Source organism: Lissotriton helveticus, chromosome 6 (assembly GCF_964261635.1).
Source record: "Lissotriton helveticus chromosome 6, aLisHel1.1, whole genome shotgun sequence".
NCBI classification, from domain to species: Eukaryota; Metazoa; Chordata; class Amphibia; order Caudata; family Salamandridae; genus Lissotriton; species Lissotriton helveticus.
The window spans coordinates 1299280530-1299300985 of NC_136067.1; positions in this window are offsets into that span (position 1 = coordinate 1299280530).

Here is a 20456-nt window from a genome sequence, read left to right on the forward strand (position 1 = left end):
TTAATCAAATGGCCTTTTCTTTGTTTTACCAGACAGCCTTCACATCCAATTACAGCATATACACCTTTATTGATGTCTTCTGTGACGTTCTTTTTAAAAATGTAGGTTTGCAGAACTTCATAGAGACAAGCGTTCTCAAGGTGAGTACTTCTATTTGGATAGTATGTATCCAACATGTTTGTCTTCAAAATATCTGTACTGTCTGGTTCTTTCTCCGCCAAATACTCTATTTCTTGTACAGATTTCAAAACTCGGTTTCGTGTTGCAGCAAGACCTAGACTCACCCAAATGATGGTTCTAGATTTGGCATATAGACTTGCTGATGACAACCGATCAGAACATTCATATGCTCCAATTTCTCGATGCGACAACATCTTCAAACTGTAACTGTATAATTTCTTGCTTAGACTTTTTTCATGTGAAATTTCCTCCCACATTTCCTTCAGTTCCGTCTTTTCTGACTTTGTGATGTAAGACGTCACATATCGAGCCACAGCAATAGAGTTGTCAGCCACATATTGAATATCCATGTTAGCATTCCACATGGACAAAATGACTGGGTTGTAGTCATGTATGAATTTGGATTCCTCATTTCTTCTTAGGTTGTATGTATTTTCTTGTCACAGTATGTCGCAGAGAAGACATAAAATTGTTGACTCTTCCTTTCGATGTTACTGGACGTGGAAATGCAAAACGACATTTCGTGTAGAACTTGTCCTTGGATTTGTATTTTCGACGACAGTATTTCCCATAACGATGACTTCGAAAGCGTAAAACTTGGTGTCTTAAATTGTTTTCTTCTGTACTTTTCGGAAACAGCACATGTAGAATACTGCTCAATGAAACTCATCACTTTCTCATATGAATCTGTTCCAAATGTTGGTGCATCTTTAATCCATAGCAGCATATGTATGTGAGGAGCATCTCTTGCTTGATACTCCTTTCTCCAAAAGAAATCCAATACCTCTCCAAGCGGAGGATTTTTTGTTTGTTTGTAATAAAAGACATCATAGCTTCAAACCTATGATTGAAATACCTGCATACATTAACTGGATCCAAAGAGCACAGTTCTCCAGGTGTCTTGTATTCAATATTTTGAATGATTTTATTTACCCCTCGTAGAAATCCAAGTAAGTCTTCCCAAGCATACTCAGCACAGCTAAGAGTGATGAACCATGTAGGAGTTCCTAAGTTTCTTAGCATACATTTCAATTCCCCATGACGACGGTACCAATATTCGTTAGTACCACGCTGACGTGCCATGAGATTAATTAGCTGAGATTCCAAAACACTGTCTTGCAGTTTGACTTTATCCATAAAATCCCTTGCCGAAACATTTTGTAGATGTGCTCCACTTTTCAGTATATGGTTTACTGCATAGGAAAGTCCAGACAAGTAACTCTCAAACAGTAGATGGAACAAATATGGAATGCATTGACGAAACCTTGGATCTTCTGCATATAATCTTGAAGTCCGGAATTCAGATGCAGGAATTTGAACAGGTCGGTCGTCATATCGTCCACCTTCACTTGTTGGAAATAACTGTGGAAAACAACGAGCTTCTAAACTTTCTTCCCATACACTAATGAGACTTCCTTCGGCTTTTTTCATCTGAAACAAGTCAATAGCGTTCCCCATTACTTCTTTGGAATGCAATGGATGAACACTATAATGTTCGTAAATTTCTTCACTTCTAGAGACATTAACTTTTTCTATTTGTCTAGCAGAGACATCAGTGTCGTCTTGTACAGTTGTTTCCTCATCTCCCACATACACATTTCTATAGTACTGACTATTTTTTACCAAATACAACGTTGCCTTCTTGACTTTCCTAACATCCACTAGTTCTTGCCAGATTTTCTTACTTTTTGTCGGCACACCATTAACTAGAATAACCAGAGGTTCCTCTTCTACTTTTTCGACACCAATTGTATCAATATTTTTCTTAAAATCTAGAGGCAAATAAACAACTCTTCCCTTTAATCCTCTCTGTAAATCTGAAGGAGGCAATTTCCCTGTTTTAGGCTCCATGCGAACAATAGCCTGAACAGGATTCACACATTGAATCAGAATAGACTCATAGGTATTTAAATCCATCAATTCAGAAGGAATGTCTACCAACTCCATATTATTATGAACAGCTCTAGCAGGCATTCTGTTTTCATTTAATTTATTATAGCAATATGTACAAATACGTTGATCAGAGCCCAAATCAAAACAATTTTCAACCAACAAATAAGTTGCAAAATCCTTGCACTCCTTATTATTTATCTTTTGGCTTTTTACATATAAATCAACTAATCTAGTCTGATGCTTATAATGAGTCCGTCGACAACAAACACAAGAAAACTTAGGCCTTTCACTTGAATTCACTTTAAACTTTATAATTTCATTTTCAAATTTTTCTGTACTTAAAATCTCTACATTCTCTTCTACATTACCTTCTATTACTGTATCAATTTCTGCACTAACCTCTTTTTCACCAAAGTAACAAAACTCAATTTCATCACAAATGTTTTTGACATCTAATTCAGTTCCATGCAAAAGAGCACTGTTTAACTGTTTTAGTTTAAGTGCTGGACTTTTTGCATAGTACAACCTTCTCACTAATTTCCTCACTTTATTATGATGCACTGCTAACATCCTAAAATGGTGAAAAACACTCTGACATACTTTTCTTGAAAGACAAGCCAGTGAATGCCCTTGCAAACCTGTTTTTCTCTCACTCTACAAGGATCTAACTCTTGTAAAATTTTCATTTTTTGTTTCACACTTTTTTTAGAAGATGTCCGTAAGAAATTGCGAAACAAATCAATTGATTCCTGTCGGACACTACAAATACTACTACAATTCCATGTATATACTGGAGCCTTAGGACATCTCCCTAAAACTTCATCAGCTAACACCTCTTATGTATTTCTAGGCACAATCTCTTCTTTTTCAACCGGACAACCGTCCTTCACCTCATATGCTCGACCACTGGTGTCAACTGCATGCACCAAATCATTATCTTGAAAGTAACTTTCTTCATTAAAAAATGGCTCAGAACTTGAACTATGCTTCCATTCTCCAGAAAAAACATCACAGAAATTAGTTCGATTAATTACTCTCCTCCACTTACATTTTGATTTGAACACATTGATTATCTTATCAAGTGATCGAATTCTATTCATTACTAAATACAACCATTTATTTTTCACTTTAAATGCTTCATCCACGATCTTAACTATGTGTTTTTTTTCTTGTAAAAAGCAGTCTTTTTTTTAAACCTTTTTACATTTTTTAATAAATTTGTTACTATTCAGTTGTAAAACATTCGTCTACGTATTTCAGAAAATTGCTTGCTTCTTTGTTTGCTATGCAAAATGTCATCTCCTTGTACAGATCTAACATTTTTAGAAGGACATCCTGTTTTCTTCGAAATTACAGGTATTTCATTGTTCTTTCTAAAAAAAAAAAAATTCTTGGCATTTCAATAACTTCCTGAGAAAATTTTTAGTTTGCTTACCAGGAGCATTTTTCTTTTTCTCTGAAGATTTTATTTTGGTTGGTTGTTGATTTTCTTTTCCATTAGTCCTTAATTTTCTTTTCTGATTTTTTTCCCTTCTTTCTTTAGAAGGCATCTTTTAGTTTGTTTGTATAGATGATTATAATCTGTAGTAAAGAAAAAATAACATATTATAGACCACTACAAACATATTACACATCAATTACAATAAGTATACAATATAAACACTAGTATACAACAAAAGGCTCATTTACATTACATGTGCTTTCTTTTCTGTCAAAAACAATTAACTAATTAATTGTTATGTCTTCTTTATATATAGGTGGTTGTTTTTGGCCTGTACATACTTTGAAATAATATAAGCAAAGACACACATACTGCTTGCAGATATAGGTGGTCTGTTTTTGGCCTGGACATACTTTGAAATAATATAAGCAAAGACACACATACTGCTTGCAGAGAAAGAGATGGAGAAGTGTGGCTCAGGGGTTAGAGGCAGCAGACCCGGAAGCTGAGATCGGTCCTGGACCAGGGTTCAATTCCCCGCCTCGGCGGGTCTTGGGCTAAAAATTCCACGGACTCGATAATTCTCGCCCCGGTGCCTCCTCGACTCACGGGTTCACACTCTGCGACTCTGGGCAATAGCTTGCTTAATCTCCACAACGGCCCCTCGCGGCGGGATGCCTGACTTTCACCTTGTGGATACCCTGCTATCTCACAGGGGAATACCAGGACGGGTTCCCTAAGCAAGCGCCGGGAAACCCACTGCGGGTAGCTGTGCGCTATATAAGCTCAACTACATTTACATTTACATTACATGTAATATGGTGGACATGTGCCTAACATCACACCAAATCTATTGCATTTTCAATGCTTGTTTACTTTGGCTCCATCAAGAAGGCATTCAGATGTGTCACACATTTGCCATAAAATCTAAATTTTAGCACTCTAGTTGCTCATTATATCAAGCTTCAGTCACAGTGTGATCTTAGGCACATTAATAGGATTTTAAAAATAATGTACCATGTGTGTCTCTGCCAACAGTATGTGTGACTGTGCCTAAAATTACAATGATAGGTGAATAAAGCTTCACTTACAGTGTGATTTTAGGCAGATAAGTAGGATTTTAGATATAATATACCATGTCTGTCTCTGCCAACAGTATGTATGACACCGAGGGCGAGATCTAATGCATTTTCAATGCTTGTTTACTTTGGTTCCATCAAGAAGGCCTTCAGATATGTCACACATTTGCCATAAATTCTGAATGTTAGCATTCTAGTTGGTCATTATATCAAGCTTCACTCACAGTGTGATCTTAGGCATATTAATAGGATTTTAGAAATATGTGTGACAAATGTGAATGCCTTCTTGATGCAATGTTTCACATGGGTGCAAGCAGAAAATGCATGCAGAATAATAAAATTGGCACCCAGACAAGAATATGAAATGCCGTGAGAGATGTTTAAAGGTTTTTTTTAATGGCATAAATTGAGATAGAATATACAAAAAATGACAGGCATATTTACAAGCTGCTTGCACAATCTTTGACATTAATGCTGGTCCAGAGATAATGTAATGGTTTCATTGGCATATTTACAAGCCATGTGCGCAATATTAGATATAATGTACCATGTCTATCTCTGCCAACAGTATGTGTGACTCTGCCTAAGATCACAGTGATGGGTGAATCAAGCTTCACTCACAGTGTGATCTTAGGCACATGATCAGAATATTAGATATAATGCACCATGTGTGTCTCTGCCAACAGTATGTGTGACTCTGCCTAAGATCACAGTGATGGGTGAATCAAGCTTCAATTACAGTGTGATCTTAGGCAGATTAATAGGATTTTAGAGATAATGTACCATGCCTGTCTCTGCCAACAATATGTGTGACACCGAGGGCGAGATCTATTGCATTTTCAATGCTTGTTTACTTTAGTTGCATCAACAAGGCATTCAGATGTGTTACAAATTTGCCATAAATTCTGAATGTTAGCACTCTAGTTGCTCATTATATCAAGCTGCACTCACAGTGTGATCTTAGGCACATGATCAGAATGTTAGATATAATGTACCATGTGTGTCTCTGCCAACAGTATGTGTGAATCTCCCTAAGATCGCAGTGATGGGTGAATCAAGCTTCAGTCACAGTATGATCTTAGGCACATGATCAGAATGTTAGATATAATGTACCATGTGTGTCTCTGCCAACAGTATGTGTGACTCTGCCTAAGATTACAATGATGAGTGAATCAAGCTTCACTTACAGTGTGATTTTAGGCAGATTAATAGGATTTTAGATATAATGTACCATGTCTGTCTCTGCCAACAGTATGTGTGACACCGAGGGCGAGATCTATTGCATTTTTTATCTTTTTTAATTTTATCTCAATTGATACCATTACTGAAATACTTTAAGCATCTCCCACACCATTTCATATGGTTTTCTATCTGCTATTCCTATCCCTCTCCATACATTCACTGCTTCCACCCATGCTAAAGGTTGCACAAGACGCTTCAAAAAAAGGAGCATATTTACAAGTCCAATGAAACCATTACACAATTTCTAAACCAGCATTGAATCCAAGCATAAAAAACAATTTATAAAGAAGTCTACCTTTTAAACACACACCTATGTCAAAGATTGCGCACGCAGCTTGTAAATATGCTTCTATTTTTTTGTATATTCTATCTCAATTTATGCCATTAAAAGAAACCTTAAACATCTCTCACGGCATTTCATAGTCTTGTCTGGGTGCCAATGTTATTATTCTGCATGCATTTTCTGCTTGCACCCATGTGAAACATTGCGCAAGAGTCTTGTAAATATGCCCCTCTTTATCTTATATTCCATCTCAATTGATACCATTACTGAAATACATCATGCATCTCCCACACCATTTCATATGGTTTTCTATCTGCTGTTCCTATCCCTCTCCATACATTCATTGCTTCCACCCATACTAAAGGTTGCACAAGGCGCTTCAAAAAAAGGAGCATATTTACAAGTCCAATGAAACCATTACACAATTTCTAAACCAGCATTGAATTCAAGCATAAAAAACAATTTATAAAGAAGTCTACCTTTTAAACACACAGCTATGTCAAAGATTGCGCACGCAGCTTGTAAATATGCTTCTCTTTTTTTGTATATTCTATCTCAATTTATGCCATTAAAAGGAACCTTTAAACATCTCTCACGGCATTTCATATTCTTGTCTGGGTGCCAATTTTATTATTCTGCATGCATTTTCTGCTTGCACCCATGTGAAACATTGCGCAAGAGTCTTGTAAATATGCCCCTCTTTATATTATATTCCATCTCAATTGATACCATTACTGAAATACTTTATGCATCTCCCACACCATTTCATATGGTTTTCTATCTGCTATTCCTATCCCTCTCCATACATTCACTGCTTCCAACCATACTAAAGGTTGCACAAGGCGCTTAAAAAAAAGAGCATATTTACAAGTCCAATAAAACCATTACACAATTTCTAAACCAGCATTGAATCCAAGCATAAAAAACAATTAATAAAGAAGTCTACCATATAAACACACAGCTATGTCAAAGGTAGTGCACGCAGCTTGTAAATATGCTTCTCTTTTTTTGTATATTCTATCTCAATTTATGCCATTAAAAGGAACCTTTAAACATCTCTCACGGCATTTCAAATTCTTGTCTGGGTGCCAATTTTATTATTCTGTATGCATTTTCTGGTTGCACCCATGTGAAACATTGCGCAACAGTCTTGTAAATATGCCCCTCTTTATCTTATATTCCATCTCAATTTATACCATTACTGAAATATTTTATGCATCTCCCACACCATTTCATATGGTTTTCTATCTGCTATTCCTATCCCTCTCCAAACATTCACTGCTTCCACCCATACTAAAGGTTGCAGAAGGCGCTTCAAAAAAAGGAGCATATTTACAAGTCCAATGAAACCATTACACAATTTCTAAACCAGCATTGAATCCAAGCATACAAATCAATTTATAAAGAATACTACCTTATAAAGACACAGCTAACATTATGGAAAAAGGTAAAAATATAATTCCTTAATTCACACAGACACTCACTATGATACTTGTCAAAAATCTTTAAGCTCTCTATCTTTTTTAAAACAATCATTACTCACCTTTAAAAATGCTTTGGAAGATGTAAAACAGTGTCAGTCACAGTCAACAGATATTCTTAAGCAGAATGTCTGAATAAGGCTACCTTCACTGGAGCCTTTCAATAATGGCACAGATTCTTTCTCATTTCAGACCCATATTCTTGTACATAGCCAATAAAAATTGTTCCCACACAAATTCAAAACCAGACTGCACATTTTAATTGGTTGTACATTTCAAGCCTTTGAAACTCACATAACATTCACTCATCCCCCCAGTGCTCATTTACCCTGTAACCATGGTAACTCCCTCTTAAACCAGCACACAGTTCACAAGTTCATCATACTATGTTGCAAAACAATCCTTCAAGGCTGTTTGACCTCTCAATCTACTAGCTAATGAAATGCAATGTTTCTTTAAATGACTTTTTCTCAACCATTGAAATGACTTCTTACAAAAAAAAGAATGCACCCTAATTTTCAGTGGAGATTTTTAACAAAGCTCCAATCATTTGTGGTTATTCAACTGCATTGATTCACAACCACTTTTTTTCATAATCAAACTGCCATTTCATTTCCACAACTCATCTGACTTGAAGCACATCTACCTTCACAATGATAAAAGTCTGGTTTGTGGGTCATAGCTATGTCCACTGGAGTCAAAAATACGCAGCTAACAGAGGTATTTATAATCTTGATTTACCAAAAGTGGACATTGTATGGATTGGACAGAGAGGATTGAGGAGTCACCAATTGATACAATTGGTAAAATCCTTTATGCATTTACCACACCCTGACCTTTTAATAGTGCACTGTGGTTGAAATGACTTAGGCACTTTGACTGGTGTAGGTCTGGAAATGCTTTTAAAGGACATCTTTGGGCAATTGATGTCACTTTTTCCAAAAACAGTATTGGTATTTTCTAATATATGCCAAAGGCAAAATTGGAACTGGTCCAACCAATTTTGTCCACAGATTGAGAAAGCAGGGAAACATGTGAATACATCTGTTTCTGCTTACCTCAGAGACTATGGTATGAGTTCCATTTACCACAACAAGTTGCGTTACAACATGCAAGACATCTATAGAAGAGATGGTGTGCATTTTACAGATGAGGGGAATAGAGTTTTCCTCTTGAATATAAGACTCTGCATTGGTACCTACTTGTAGGTACAAAAAACACCCACTTAACACAACAGCTCTTTTCAGAGCTAACTTACCTCTAAACACTCTCCATTATATTTTTTACTCTATTTTTTTACACTGTTTTCCCCCGTGGTGAGCTCAGGGTGCGCGTACCGGGGAGCGCACCTGGGAGCGCACCCGGCGCTCACCCCGCGAAAAAAAAAAAAAAAGGGGGTTTTCCCTTCAGGGTCCTTCTAGACCCCCCTCAGAAAACCTAGGGGGCCAGGGGGTGTCTACTCTGCCCCCTTTTAATTATTTCCCCCTTTCTTTTTCACCTCTTGTATCTCGATTCTACCGAGACACAAGATGGCGGACTCTCCAGACTGTTTAGAATGTTGACAGACACCCGACAGCCAATCAGCTTTCTGCTCGTGCACTCCCATAGCGCGCCGGGTGCGCTCCCCGGTACGCGCACCTGTGAGCCCTCGGAGAGCGCCTATAGATATATATGTGTTTTTGAAGTTAATTTTCAAAAAAAACACTGGAGCAATTTTCAGCAAATATAGCAAAGGCACATCTGCGTACCAGTCCCTACAATTTTGCCAAGTTTGGTGTAATTCCATTCAGCGGTTCGGGATGTAGACTTGTCAGACCGTCCTATGAAAATTAACATGGGGAAAACATGTTTTCGGACCCCCCTTTTTTCTCAGCCCCCACTTCACGAATCCCCCCAAAACTTTAAGGGAAGGAGCACAGCGGAGCTGGCCAAAATTTTGGAAAATTACACACAAATTCCTCAAGCGGCGCCAGAGTTATTCCCAATAGAATGTTGCGGATTTCCTATGGTAGCCAATCCTAACTATAACTACCTACTGGCGACCGCCAGTAGGTAATATACCATAACACTATTATTAAAAAAAATGATCTCACATTACAGTACATTTTGTATTTTTTTAAATGTATGATTATAAAAAGCATATATTACCTACTGGCGGTCGCAAGTAGGTAGTTATAGTTAGGATCTACTTTCCATAGGAAATGCACAACATTCTATTTAGAATAACTTTGGCTCTGGTGAACGAATCTTCGTGAAATTGTCCAAGAAAATGGCCTGCTAAGCTCCGCGCCTTCCCTGAAAAGTTGGGGGTGATTCGTCTAGTGCGGGCCGAGAAAAAAGGGGGGTCACAAAACACGTTTTCCCCATGCAATTTTCTATAGGGACCTTTAGCCAGGACTACATCCCGAACAGCTGAACGGAATTACACAAAATTTGGCAGAGAGGTAGAGTTCGGTTCGCAGATTGTGCTTTTCATTAAATGGTGTAAAATCGTTAAGTAGTTCCTGAGGAAATCAAAAGTAAAATCATAGTGATATCTATAGACGAAGTACTGCTCGCGTATCGAAATCCGTACAATTTTGAGCACGAGCTGCATGCTGATTGGATGTCAACTGTAAGATCTGCCCTCTTACTGTTTTCTTTCTCCCTTCATACATTCTGGGGCAGATTTACAAGCCCCTTGTGCGGCTTTGTTGTTCTATTGTGTCATTTATTTTGATGTAATGTTGGCAAAAGTAATGTAGTAAATTGCATATGTATTTGCAAAATGAGTCAGGGTTGTTCGCTGAAATGTAGCAGTTATATACATGGAATGCGTATAGTTACTTAAACGTATTACATTCGTAAATGTGTTTTGATAAAATGCACGGTCTCATATTTTTTCTGTAATATCACACTGTGCATCTGTGTACATTAAGGAATTATATTTGCCCCTTTTGAAACATTTTACAGTAGTAAATGTGTTTTGGTATTATGCATAGTGTTATATTGTTTGTTTAATATCACACTGTGAGTCCGTGTACATTAAGGATTTATATTTGCCCCTTTTCCATATTTTCTACCCGCTCTTGTCATGTCTCTTCTCTCCTCTTACTCCTTCCTTTCTCATGGTACTACTCTCCTTTTGTTATATTCTCCTCTGTCTTCATACTGCCCTTCTTTGTGTTTATATTTCCCGGTGTCTCTCATATTCTTTCTGTCTCCTTATTTTCTTCCCTGTCTCTTCATATTTCATTTTTCTCTTCATACTCTCTGATCTGTCCTCTTACTGTTTCCTTTCTCCCTTCATACATTCTGGGGCAGATTTACAAGCCCCTTGTGCGTCTTTGTTGTTCTATTGTGTCACTTTTTTTATGTAATGTTGGCAAAAGTAATGTAGTAAATTGCATATGTATTTGCGAAATGAGTCAGGGTTGTTCACTGAAATGTTGTAGTTATGTACATGAAATGTGTATAGTTACTTAAAAGTTATACATTCGTAAATGTGTTTTGGTATAATGCATGGTCTCATATTTTTTTGCTTAATATCACACTGTGAGTCTGTGTACATTAAAGAATTATATTTGCCCCTTTTTCCATATTTTCTAACGTCTCTTGTCATACTTCCCCCTCTCTACTCTTATTTCTTCCTCTCTCCTGGTACTACCCTCTTTTTCTTATATTCTTCTCTGTCCTCATACTTCCCTTCTTTGTGTTTATATTTCCCTATCTCTCCTCATATTCCAGCTGTCTTCTCATGTTCTTCCCTCTCTTTTTATTCTTCATTTTTCTGTTCATAATCTCTGTTCTTTCCTCTTTTTCCTTTCTCTCTCTCTCTGTATACATTCTGGGCAGATTTACAAGCCCCTTGTGCGTTTTTGTTGTTTTATTGTGTCACTTTTTTATGTAATGTTGGCGACAATAATGTAAATTGCATATGTATTTGCAAAATGAGTCAGGGTTGTTTACTGAAGTGTAGTAATTCCATACATGGAATGTGTATAGTAGGTTAAACATTTTTCAGTAGTAAATAGTAAAATGCATGGTCTCATTTTTTTTTGTCTCGTATCACACTGTGCATCTGTGTACATTAAGGAATTATATTCACCGCTTTTTAAACATTTTACAGTAGTAAATGTGTTTTGGTACAATGCATGGTGTTACATTTTTTTGTTTAATATCACACTGTGCGTTTGTGTACATTAAGGAATTATATTTGACCCTTTTTCATATTTTCTACCCTCTCTCCTCTTACGTCTTCCTCTCCTGGTACTACCCTCTTTTTCTTATATTCTCCTCTGTCCTCATACTGCCCTTTTTTGTGTTTATAATACCCTATGTCTGCTCATATTCCTTCTGTCTCCTCATTTTCTTCCCTCTCTCTTTATATTTCTTTTCTCTGTTGATACTGCCTGTTCTGTCCTCTTTTTCCTTTCTCTCCCTCTGTATACACTCTAGGCAGATTTACAAGCCCCTTGTGCGTCTTTGTTGTTTTATTGTGTCAGTTTTTTTGATGAAATGTTGGCAGAAATAATCTAGCAAAGTGCATATGTATTTACAAAATGAGTCAGGGTTGTTCACTAAAATGCAGTAATTATATATATGGAATGTGTATAGTCACTTAAACGTTATTCAGTAGTAAATAGTAAAATGCATGGTCTCATATTTGTTTGTCTACTATCACGTCTGTGTGTACATTAAGGAATTATATTCGCCCCTTTTTCCATATTTTCTACACTCTCTTGTCATACTCCCTCCTCTCTCTTCTTACTCCTTCCTCTCTCATCATACTACCTTCTTTTTCTTATATTATCCTCTCTTCTTATACGTTTCTTTTCTCTTCATACGTGCTCCTCTTTTTGCATACTTCCCCAACTCTTTATATTTTTTCTTGTCTTTATATTACCCCTGTCCTCATAGTTCTTACAGTCTCCTCATAGTACTCCCTCTCTCCTTATACACTAAGGGGCCCATTAGGATGTCGGGCGGATCGCCACCGCCATGCGGGCGGTGATGATCTGCCCGACATCCTTGCACGCCCGCCATCCATTTCCCCCCACCATATTACTATGGTGGGGTGACTGCGGTGGACGGAGACACCGTCCGCCGCTTTTCCGCCCTGGTCGCCTTGCGAACGGGGCGGAAAAGGGTTCATATGGTGGCGGTGTCTATCAGACACCGCCAGCCATATTATGAAGGGCTTCGTCACATGCCTTTCCGTGGCGGCAATGCCGCCATGGAAAAGCATGCGGTCTTTACTTTGGGGGCCCCCTGTGGGCCCCCATGGTGAAGGTGAGGTGGGGGTACCTGTGGTACCCCCCTGCATTTGCATACACAATGCGGCAGGCACTGCGCGATGCCTGCCGCTTTCTGTATGCAAATGCATTTATAACATTGCGGTGGGTGGTGGTGTGAACACCGCCTGCTGCAATGTTATAAATGCATTATGCGCCCGCCAGTGTGGTGGGCGCATCATAATGGGCATGGTGGGACCGCCGCTCAGATCGCGGGCAGCCCCGTTTTTCTCAAGGATGGCGGGCGGGCAAAGTCCGTCCGCCATCCTAATGGGGGCCAAAGTCTTCTGTTCTATTTGTCTTTTCTCCACAGTTTTGTCTCTCTCTCTCTTTACATTCTTTCGTCTTTCTTCATATGTACTCTTCTCTTCTTATATTCTCTCTTTCCTTTTATTTTCGCTCTTCTTTGCACATACTCCCTATTCTTTTCTCATACTTTTCTTTTTCTTCTCATACTCCCCTCTCTCGGGTCACACTTTTTCTCTCTTTTCTTATACTCCCCACTCTCTACTGATATTGTCCTCTTTTATTATTGTTACATTCCTCTCCTCATTGTCCCCCGTCCTTATACTCCCTCCTGTTTTCATATTCTATTCTATCTTCTCTTACTTCTCCATGTCTCCTCATACTACTGCCTTTTTGGTACATTCCCTTGTGTCATATACTTCTTCTCTCTGTGTTCATATTTTCCTGTTTCTCTTTATATTCCTTTTATATTTTCATTTTCTGTTCTCTCTGTTTATACTTCTTCTTTCTGTTCATAGTGCTTGCTCTCTTGTCTTACTCCTCCTTGACTCCCTGCATACACTCTGCAGCACTTTCCTCATACTCCTCGTCTTTTCATACTGACCTCTCTCTTTATATATGTATCTCTTGTCATACTACTGCCTCTTTCTTCATACACTTTTCACTCTTCATATTACTTCTTTTCTCTTTATAGTACTTTTCTCTCTTTTTATACTGCCCCCCCTCTGCTCACACTCTCTTTCTTTCTTCTTATACTCTTCCTTCTCTCCTTATACTTCCACCTTTCTCGTCATACTCCCTCTTACCTCTTCATACTTTCCAGTCTGTTCATATTCCCTTTATCTCTTTATATTGCAGTGTCTGCTTATACTCCCCTTTCTCCTCATATTTTCCCTTGTCTCATACTCCTTCTTCTTTTGTTGTAAGCCCTTCTGTTTTCATAGTCCCCCTTTTGTCCTTATAATCCTCCTTCTCTTCTTATAAGTAATATAGTAGTATATTTCATAAATTTATTTTTGTAATGTTATATATATTTTTTTATAATAGATTCTATTTATCAACACTGAAAAAAATCATCATGCCTACAGAAGCTCAAAAGAGGAAACAACAAAAGAAAGGTGTGTATTTAAAGAGAAGTCATCCACAAGATTTACATGAAGAACAGTGTGTTAAAAATAAGAAAAAAAGTCCTGCTAAGAGAACGAAGACTTTTCTGAGGAAAATATTAAAGAGTAAGAGTAGTGTGGATAAAGTGAAAAATGTTATTAGTATATCTGCAATGAAAAAGAAAAGAAGAATAAAGAGAATAATCATGGAAAATCAACTTATGCAAAAACAGTGTATAGTAAAAGGAGGAAAAACCTATTTAAGGAAATTAGGAAAAAAATGTTTTATAATAGAGTTGTGGCGAATTTAATTAAGAAAGTGAAGAAATTAAAAAAAACTGAATTTTATAAGAAGAAGAAAACTATAGAAAATCTAGTTGAGAAGGCTTTCGAATTGAAAACAATAATATTTGTTTTAGTAATCAATAGAATTCGATCACTAGATAAGCCAATCCATTTAAAGAAGTCCAAAAGGAAGTGGAGAAGAGTAATTAACAGAAATAATTTTTCAGAGTTTTTTTGGGGTGAATGGAAACATAGGGGTAGATTAGGATCACGGACGGACTTGAGTCCGTCCGCGACCCCAGAGTAGGAGGGAACGTCTGCATGGGCTGCGGCGTTCCCTCCGTGCAGATTAGGATGTGACCGCCAGGGTGGCGGTCACATCCTCTATCTTTAACATTGCGGCGGGTGCAGCTTCAAGCTGCACCCGCCGCAATGTTAAAGATGCATGCATCGCATTTGCGTGCACAAAGCAGCAGGCACCGTGCGGTGCCTGCTGCTTTGTTCACACAAATACAGGGGGGTACCATAGGTACCCCCCATGTGCATCCCACACCCCCCCTTCACCCAGGGGGCCCGCAACGGGCCCCCGAAGTGAAGGTCCGTATGCTTTTCCACGGCGGAAAAGCCACTGCGGAAAAGCATACTTCTTACACCATCCTAATATGGCTGGTGGTGTCTGATAGTAGGGAAAGCATTGGACACTGGAGGAGTTGAATTTTGTATTCCTAATTCAGCCTGTGCAATATTAGGGAAAGCATTGAACACCAGGGAGGTAAAATGTACTAATCCCACTCCAGTCTGTGCAACAGCTAGGGAAAGTGTTGGACACTGGAAGGGTCAAATTTACAATTCCCACTGCATTCTGTGCAACAATAAGGAAAGCGTTGGGTGCCAGAGGGGTAACATATACTATTCCCACTCCAGCCTGTGCAACAGTAATACAGGCATGGACACCAGAGGGGTAACATTTACTATTCCCACTCCAGTCTATGCAATGGCAAGGAAAGCATTGGACACCAGAGGGATAAAATGTGCTATTCCCACTCCACTCTTTGCATCAGTAATAATAATATTAGTAATCTTTATTCAGCAGTTAAAAAAGTCATAAAAGATAACAATTTAAAAAAAAACATCAACTTCATTAGGTCACTACAGAGCAAAGAGATGTGCAAAATCGCAAAATGTTCAAAGTTTCATTGAGTCAACCATATTTATTGGCCATTATTGGATACTTAGAAACATTCAATAGTCTTTAAAATACATCCTTTTCAGTGGATATTAAACAGGCCAGGTCAACACATACATATGAAAGTTTAGACCATAGAAGAGTCTATAAAAATCAATAATTCATTACATTTATGACAGCATGGCAATAGAGAATGTCGCTGCTTCAATCGCCTCTAGTGTTGCTTGACCTAAATGTTGATATCAAAAAGCTAATTACACAAAATAATTTGTAGGCATTAGGTGATAGTAGTAGATACAGTAAAGCTACATGGGCTTTTCTAAATCTTGCTTCTTTTAAATGCCTTTTAAGTAACAATCGGCTGGGATACATTAAATATTTACAAAGAAAGAGAAAATGTAGGGTATCCTGTTGAGACCTATTGTCGCAGCCACATGGACCCCTGTCTTCTAAGTGTTGGACAAACCCTGGAGGTGCAGCCAGTAAGTGATGAAGCTGATTCAGCCTAAAGCGAGTGTTTAAAAAATTATTGTGTGCGCTTGTGAAATCGATAAATAAAACCCATTCCCTGCCCAGACAGTACTAAGGTGCGTGCTCTGACCATAGGTTTTTTAAGCTCTTTGACTTCTCTGTAGGCTACCTTATATTTAAAAAACAACTCTTTAACATTATTCTTATCCTGTGGCTTCATGTTCTCACAATTATAGAACATGTCGCCTATGCCTAAGGCAGTGAGGGTATCCTTGATGTATCTTAACCATGGTATTTTTAATGCATGGTCAAGTGAGAGGCAGTCCGAATTACTAGAGTATTCAAATCTGCATCCACATTTGACCATATTGTCACCCAACATAACAGCAGTTTAATGGCCACCAAATCAGTGATGTGCTTGGCCCCTAATTCTTCATGTATTCAGTATGATGGGGTACCCTTAGGGGCCTTCAAAATATGCCTAAAGTATTCATTTTCGGCAACTTGTAATTTTTTAGCTGCCATGTACCCCCATACCTCACTTCCATAAAGGGCCTTAGAGATACAGTAAGAATTGTGTAACTTTAAAATTATTCCCGGTGACCATGTCCTCCTCCTATGAGCATACATTGAGATAGCACCCGTAGATCTGTTCATTTCCAAACGTTTACCCTCCTGTAAGTCTTTAAAATTAAGCTTATCATCGAATGAAAAACCCAGGTAAGAAAAGGCTGGAACCTTCGCTATACTTTGTGTACCTACTTTATATGTGTTATATCTGCTGGCCTGCTTATCAATTTCCATAACATATGATTTAGTTAGGTTCGGAGACAAATCCATCTCAGTCATAAAGGATGCAAACATGTCCAATAAGGCCTGGAAACCCCTTGGCGTCCATGCTAGCAGTCCTGCATCGTCTGTGTACAGCAATACAGACACAGGTCTGGTGCACATCCTGGGAGTATCGGCCTGCATGGCGGTTAAGAATGAGTGGAGGCCATTAATATATAGCATAAATAAAAAAGAGGCCAATATGCATTCTTGTCTAACTCCACTTGAACATTTAAAATGATCAGTAATGTTCCCTTCCTGGGTGTATCTGACCACAGCGGTGATGTTAAAATGTAATGTCACTAAGACATTAATTATCGCCGGGTCGACCCCAAGTTCAGTCATTAGGTTCCAAAGTCTGATACCGTTCACCCAGTTGCAGGCCAAAGTGAGATCCATGAAGCCCAGATACCGAGTTCTAGGTTTTGCTATTGTATATTTTGAATTAAAAGATAGAGATTGAGGCACTGATCTGTGGTGGATTTGACTGCATGGAACCCACATTGCACATCTTAGATAATACAAATGGAGTCTCACCAGGTGGATAGTCTATTCAATAAGACCCAGCTAAGAACTTTCACAGTGGCATCAATGAGATATATAGGGCGATGACACTGAGGGTTGTCTCTCTCTCCTTACTTAAAAATCGGGACAATGATGGCTGTAGACCACGATATGGGCAATACTGTGGTGACTGACGCATTTACCACTCTGACAAGAAATGGTGCCCATACCTGATATTACAATAGAGATCAGGAGAAATCTCATTGGTACCTGGGGCCTTATTCCGTGACAGTCCCTCAATACCCAACCTGACCTCATTGAGGGTAAAAAGAATGGGTTCAGTTCTGTGGGGGGAATTAGACTCTAGGAAGGTGATTCACTATAACCATGATCATAAACTGCCACAAAGTGAGCCTTCCATTGATCTGGGGGAATGTTGTGGCTTAACTCAGGTTTGGCCGATTCTGAAAAGCATGGGCCTTTAATAACCTTCCAGAATCAAGCACAGTCCTTTTGCTCACATGCTTCTACTAAATCGTCCCAAGCCTGTTTTTGCAGCTAACACTTCTGTCCCTTAACGGCCACTTTATAATTGTTACGGCAGCCCCCCACTCTGGTTCTGTTTCGTAGGGTCTGTTTCAGTGCCCTCTTAAGTTCTTTGAGAGGCTGAGAACACTCTCTGTTGAACCACCTCAGGAATTCCACATGGTGTATAGCTACCGGGGATGTTAGCAACCCCACGTGCATCAGCAGCAAGAGAGTAATTCACTTCAAACAAATAAAATATTTTAACACCTCTATTAATTAACCAAAAAATACAATTCTTAATATAAAAGTTAAATATGTCTAAATTTACCAAAAATTAAACAAATTACGTAATGATTACAATTTATAACAATTTACTATCAATTAAAAAGAAATATTATTAATTTAGTTAAAATGACACACTATATTCCCACAAACATCACCGCCAACAATTAAAATGTAATGGAAATAAAAAAGCATAACTCAATTAACATATAAGTAATACATGAAACAAATATTTATAAATGAATAAATAATGTTTCATTTATTATTACTTAAATAATTTCCCACCCTATTTGCCTACAAACACAACAAAACATGCCTAATATATAACAGAAAAAATGTAATTACTAAATAAAGTAAACAATAGTCAATACAATACATATTTCAATAAAATATACTAATTAATTTGTAATTAATTATTACTTAATTACCTTCCAACCCTATTCCCCTACAAACTAAAGAACCCACACCTAAAATGTAACTTAGAAAATATGATCATTTCACAATCTACATAATTATCAATTAAATAATTCATAATTAAATAGTAATCAATGATTTCTTAATTACCTTCCCATCCTGTACCCCTAAACACCCAACAACACTCACCTAAAATATAACTTAAGAAATGTAATAACTAAAAAATATACATAATTATCAATTAAACAATTGATAGCTCATAAAACTATTAATTACACATACTTATTTAACTTCCCACCTTTAACCCATGCAAACCCAATAACCCACACCTAAAATATAACTCAAAAAACATATTAACTACACAATATACCTCTTAACTTCCCCCCTGAACCTCTAAACACCCAACAAGGCAGATCTAAAAGGTAACTTCAAAAATGTAACCATAAAAATACATTAATTACACAATTATCCATCACATAATTAATATTATTAAACATTAATTATTGATCAATTATGATTAACTCCCCACCCTGAACCCATACGAACCTAAACACCACTATAACACTACAAATTACAATTAACAATAAAATTACACTTACATATAGCAAAAAATTGCAACTTTATTTAAAAACATTAATAACAATTATACAAACAATGTATAACATGTACATTTAAAATATAAGCTAAAGTATATAAGAATAAAAAATGATATTTTTTAAAACTATAGTTTTTGAATGATATTAACAACAGATATTTTTGAGAATATCACTTACCTTAAAAAGTTGATCTTTTTGTAAATGAAACTTCTGCAGTGTTATATTTCTGTATCACCATATTAAAAACTTTATATTTGTGTGACTCAATATTTTTGACTCAATATTTTGTCCAAATACCAAAATGTTCAGGCAGAAGAGATGTCAACATGCTCACAACTATTTGCAATTGACCTTTGACTGTTTGGGATCAGGTAGCAGAAGTGTGCAAACAAGTGTGCATTCTAGACTACCACAAGCACATTGAAGGTGTAGATCAAAGGTTGGAGCCTTACAATGCTGCTCAGATTCCATACATCTAGTTCAAGAAGCTGTCTGTTCATTTGTTTCATTTGGCATCCTTCAATAATTACATTGTTTTCAAACCTCATTTTCAAGATTCCAAGATGATGCTTGTACAGTTTCGAAGGTCTAATAGGCATCCTCATTGCAGTACATCAAACAAGCGTTCCTTGTATCGGAGTGTTTGAGGATGCGGCTAGATTTAAAGATTGCCAGTTTCCTGAATACACTCATCCAACACCAAACAAAGACTTACTTTCCTTGTTGGAGATGTGGAGTCTGTCTGAAGAGGCGTACAAAAGTAGAGTAATATATACTACCCAAAGTGTCCTTCTAATTCTAGCATGTGAGAACCTACATGTTAAAACTGTACCACACCCAGCTAATGTATTGGGAGCAACAATGAGAGTAAAAGGCAACTGACTATGATCTGAATTGCAAAACTATACATTGATAGCCTAGGCCCTTCTTCAAAGTTAACCTTTTAGGATTACAAATATCCTGTGGAGAGAAGAAACCAACACTTTGGGGTCGATTCGGATTCAGGAAAAAAAAACGTCCAACGAATCGTATTCGTAGCCGTTTCCCTACGAATCGTACAAACCCGTAGTACGATCCATTTCCCAAAAATACGTCCGAATGTTTTCGAACCGTACGAAAAACAAGCCAAGATCCG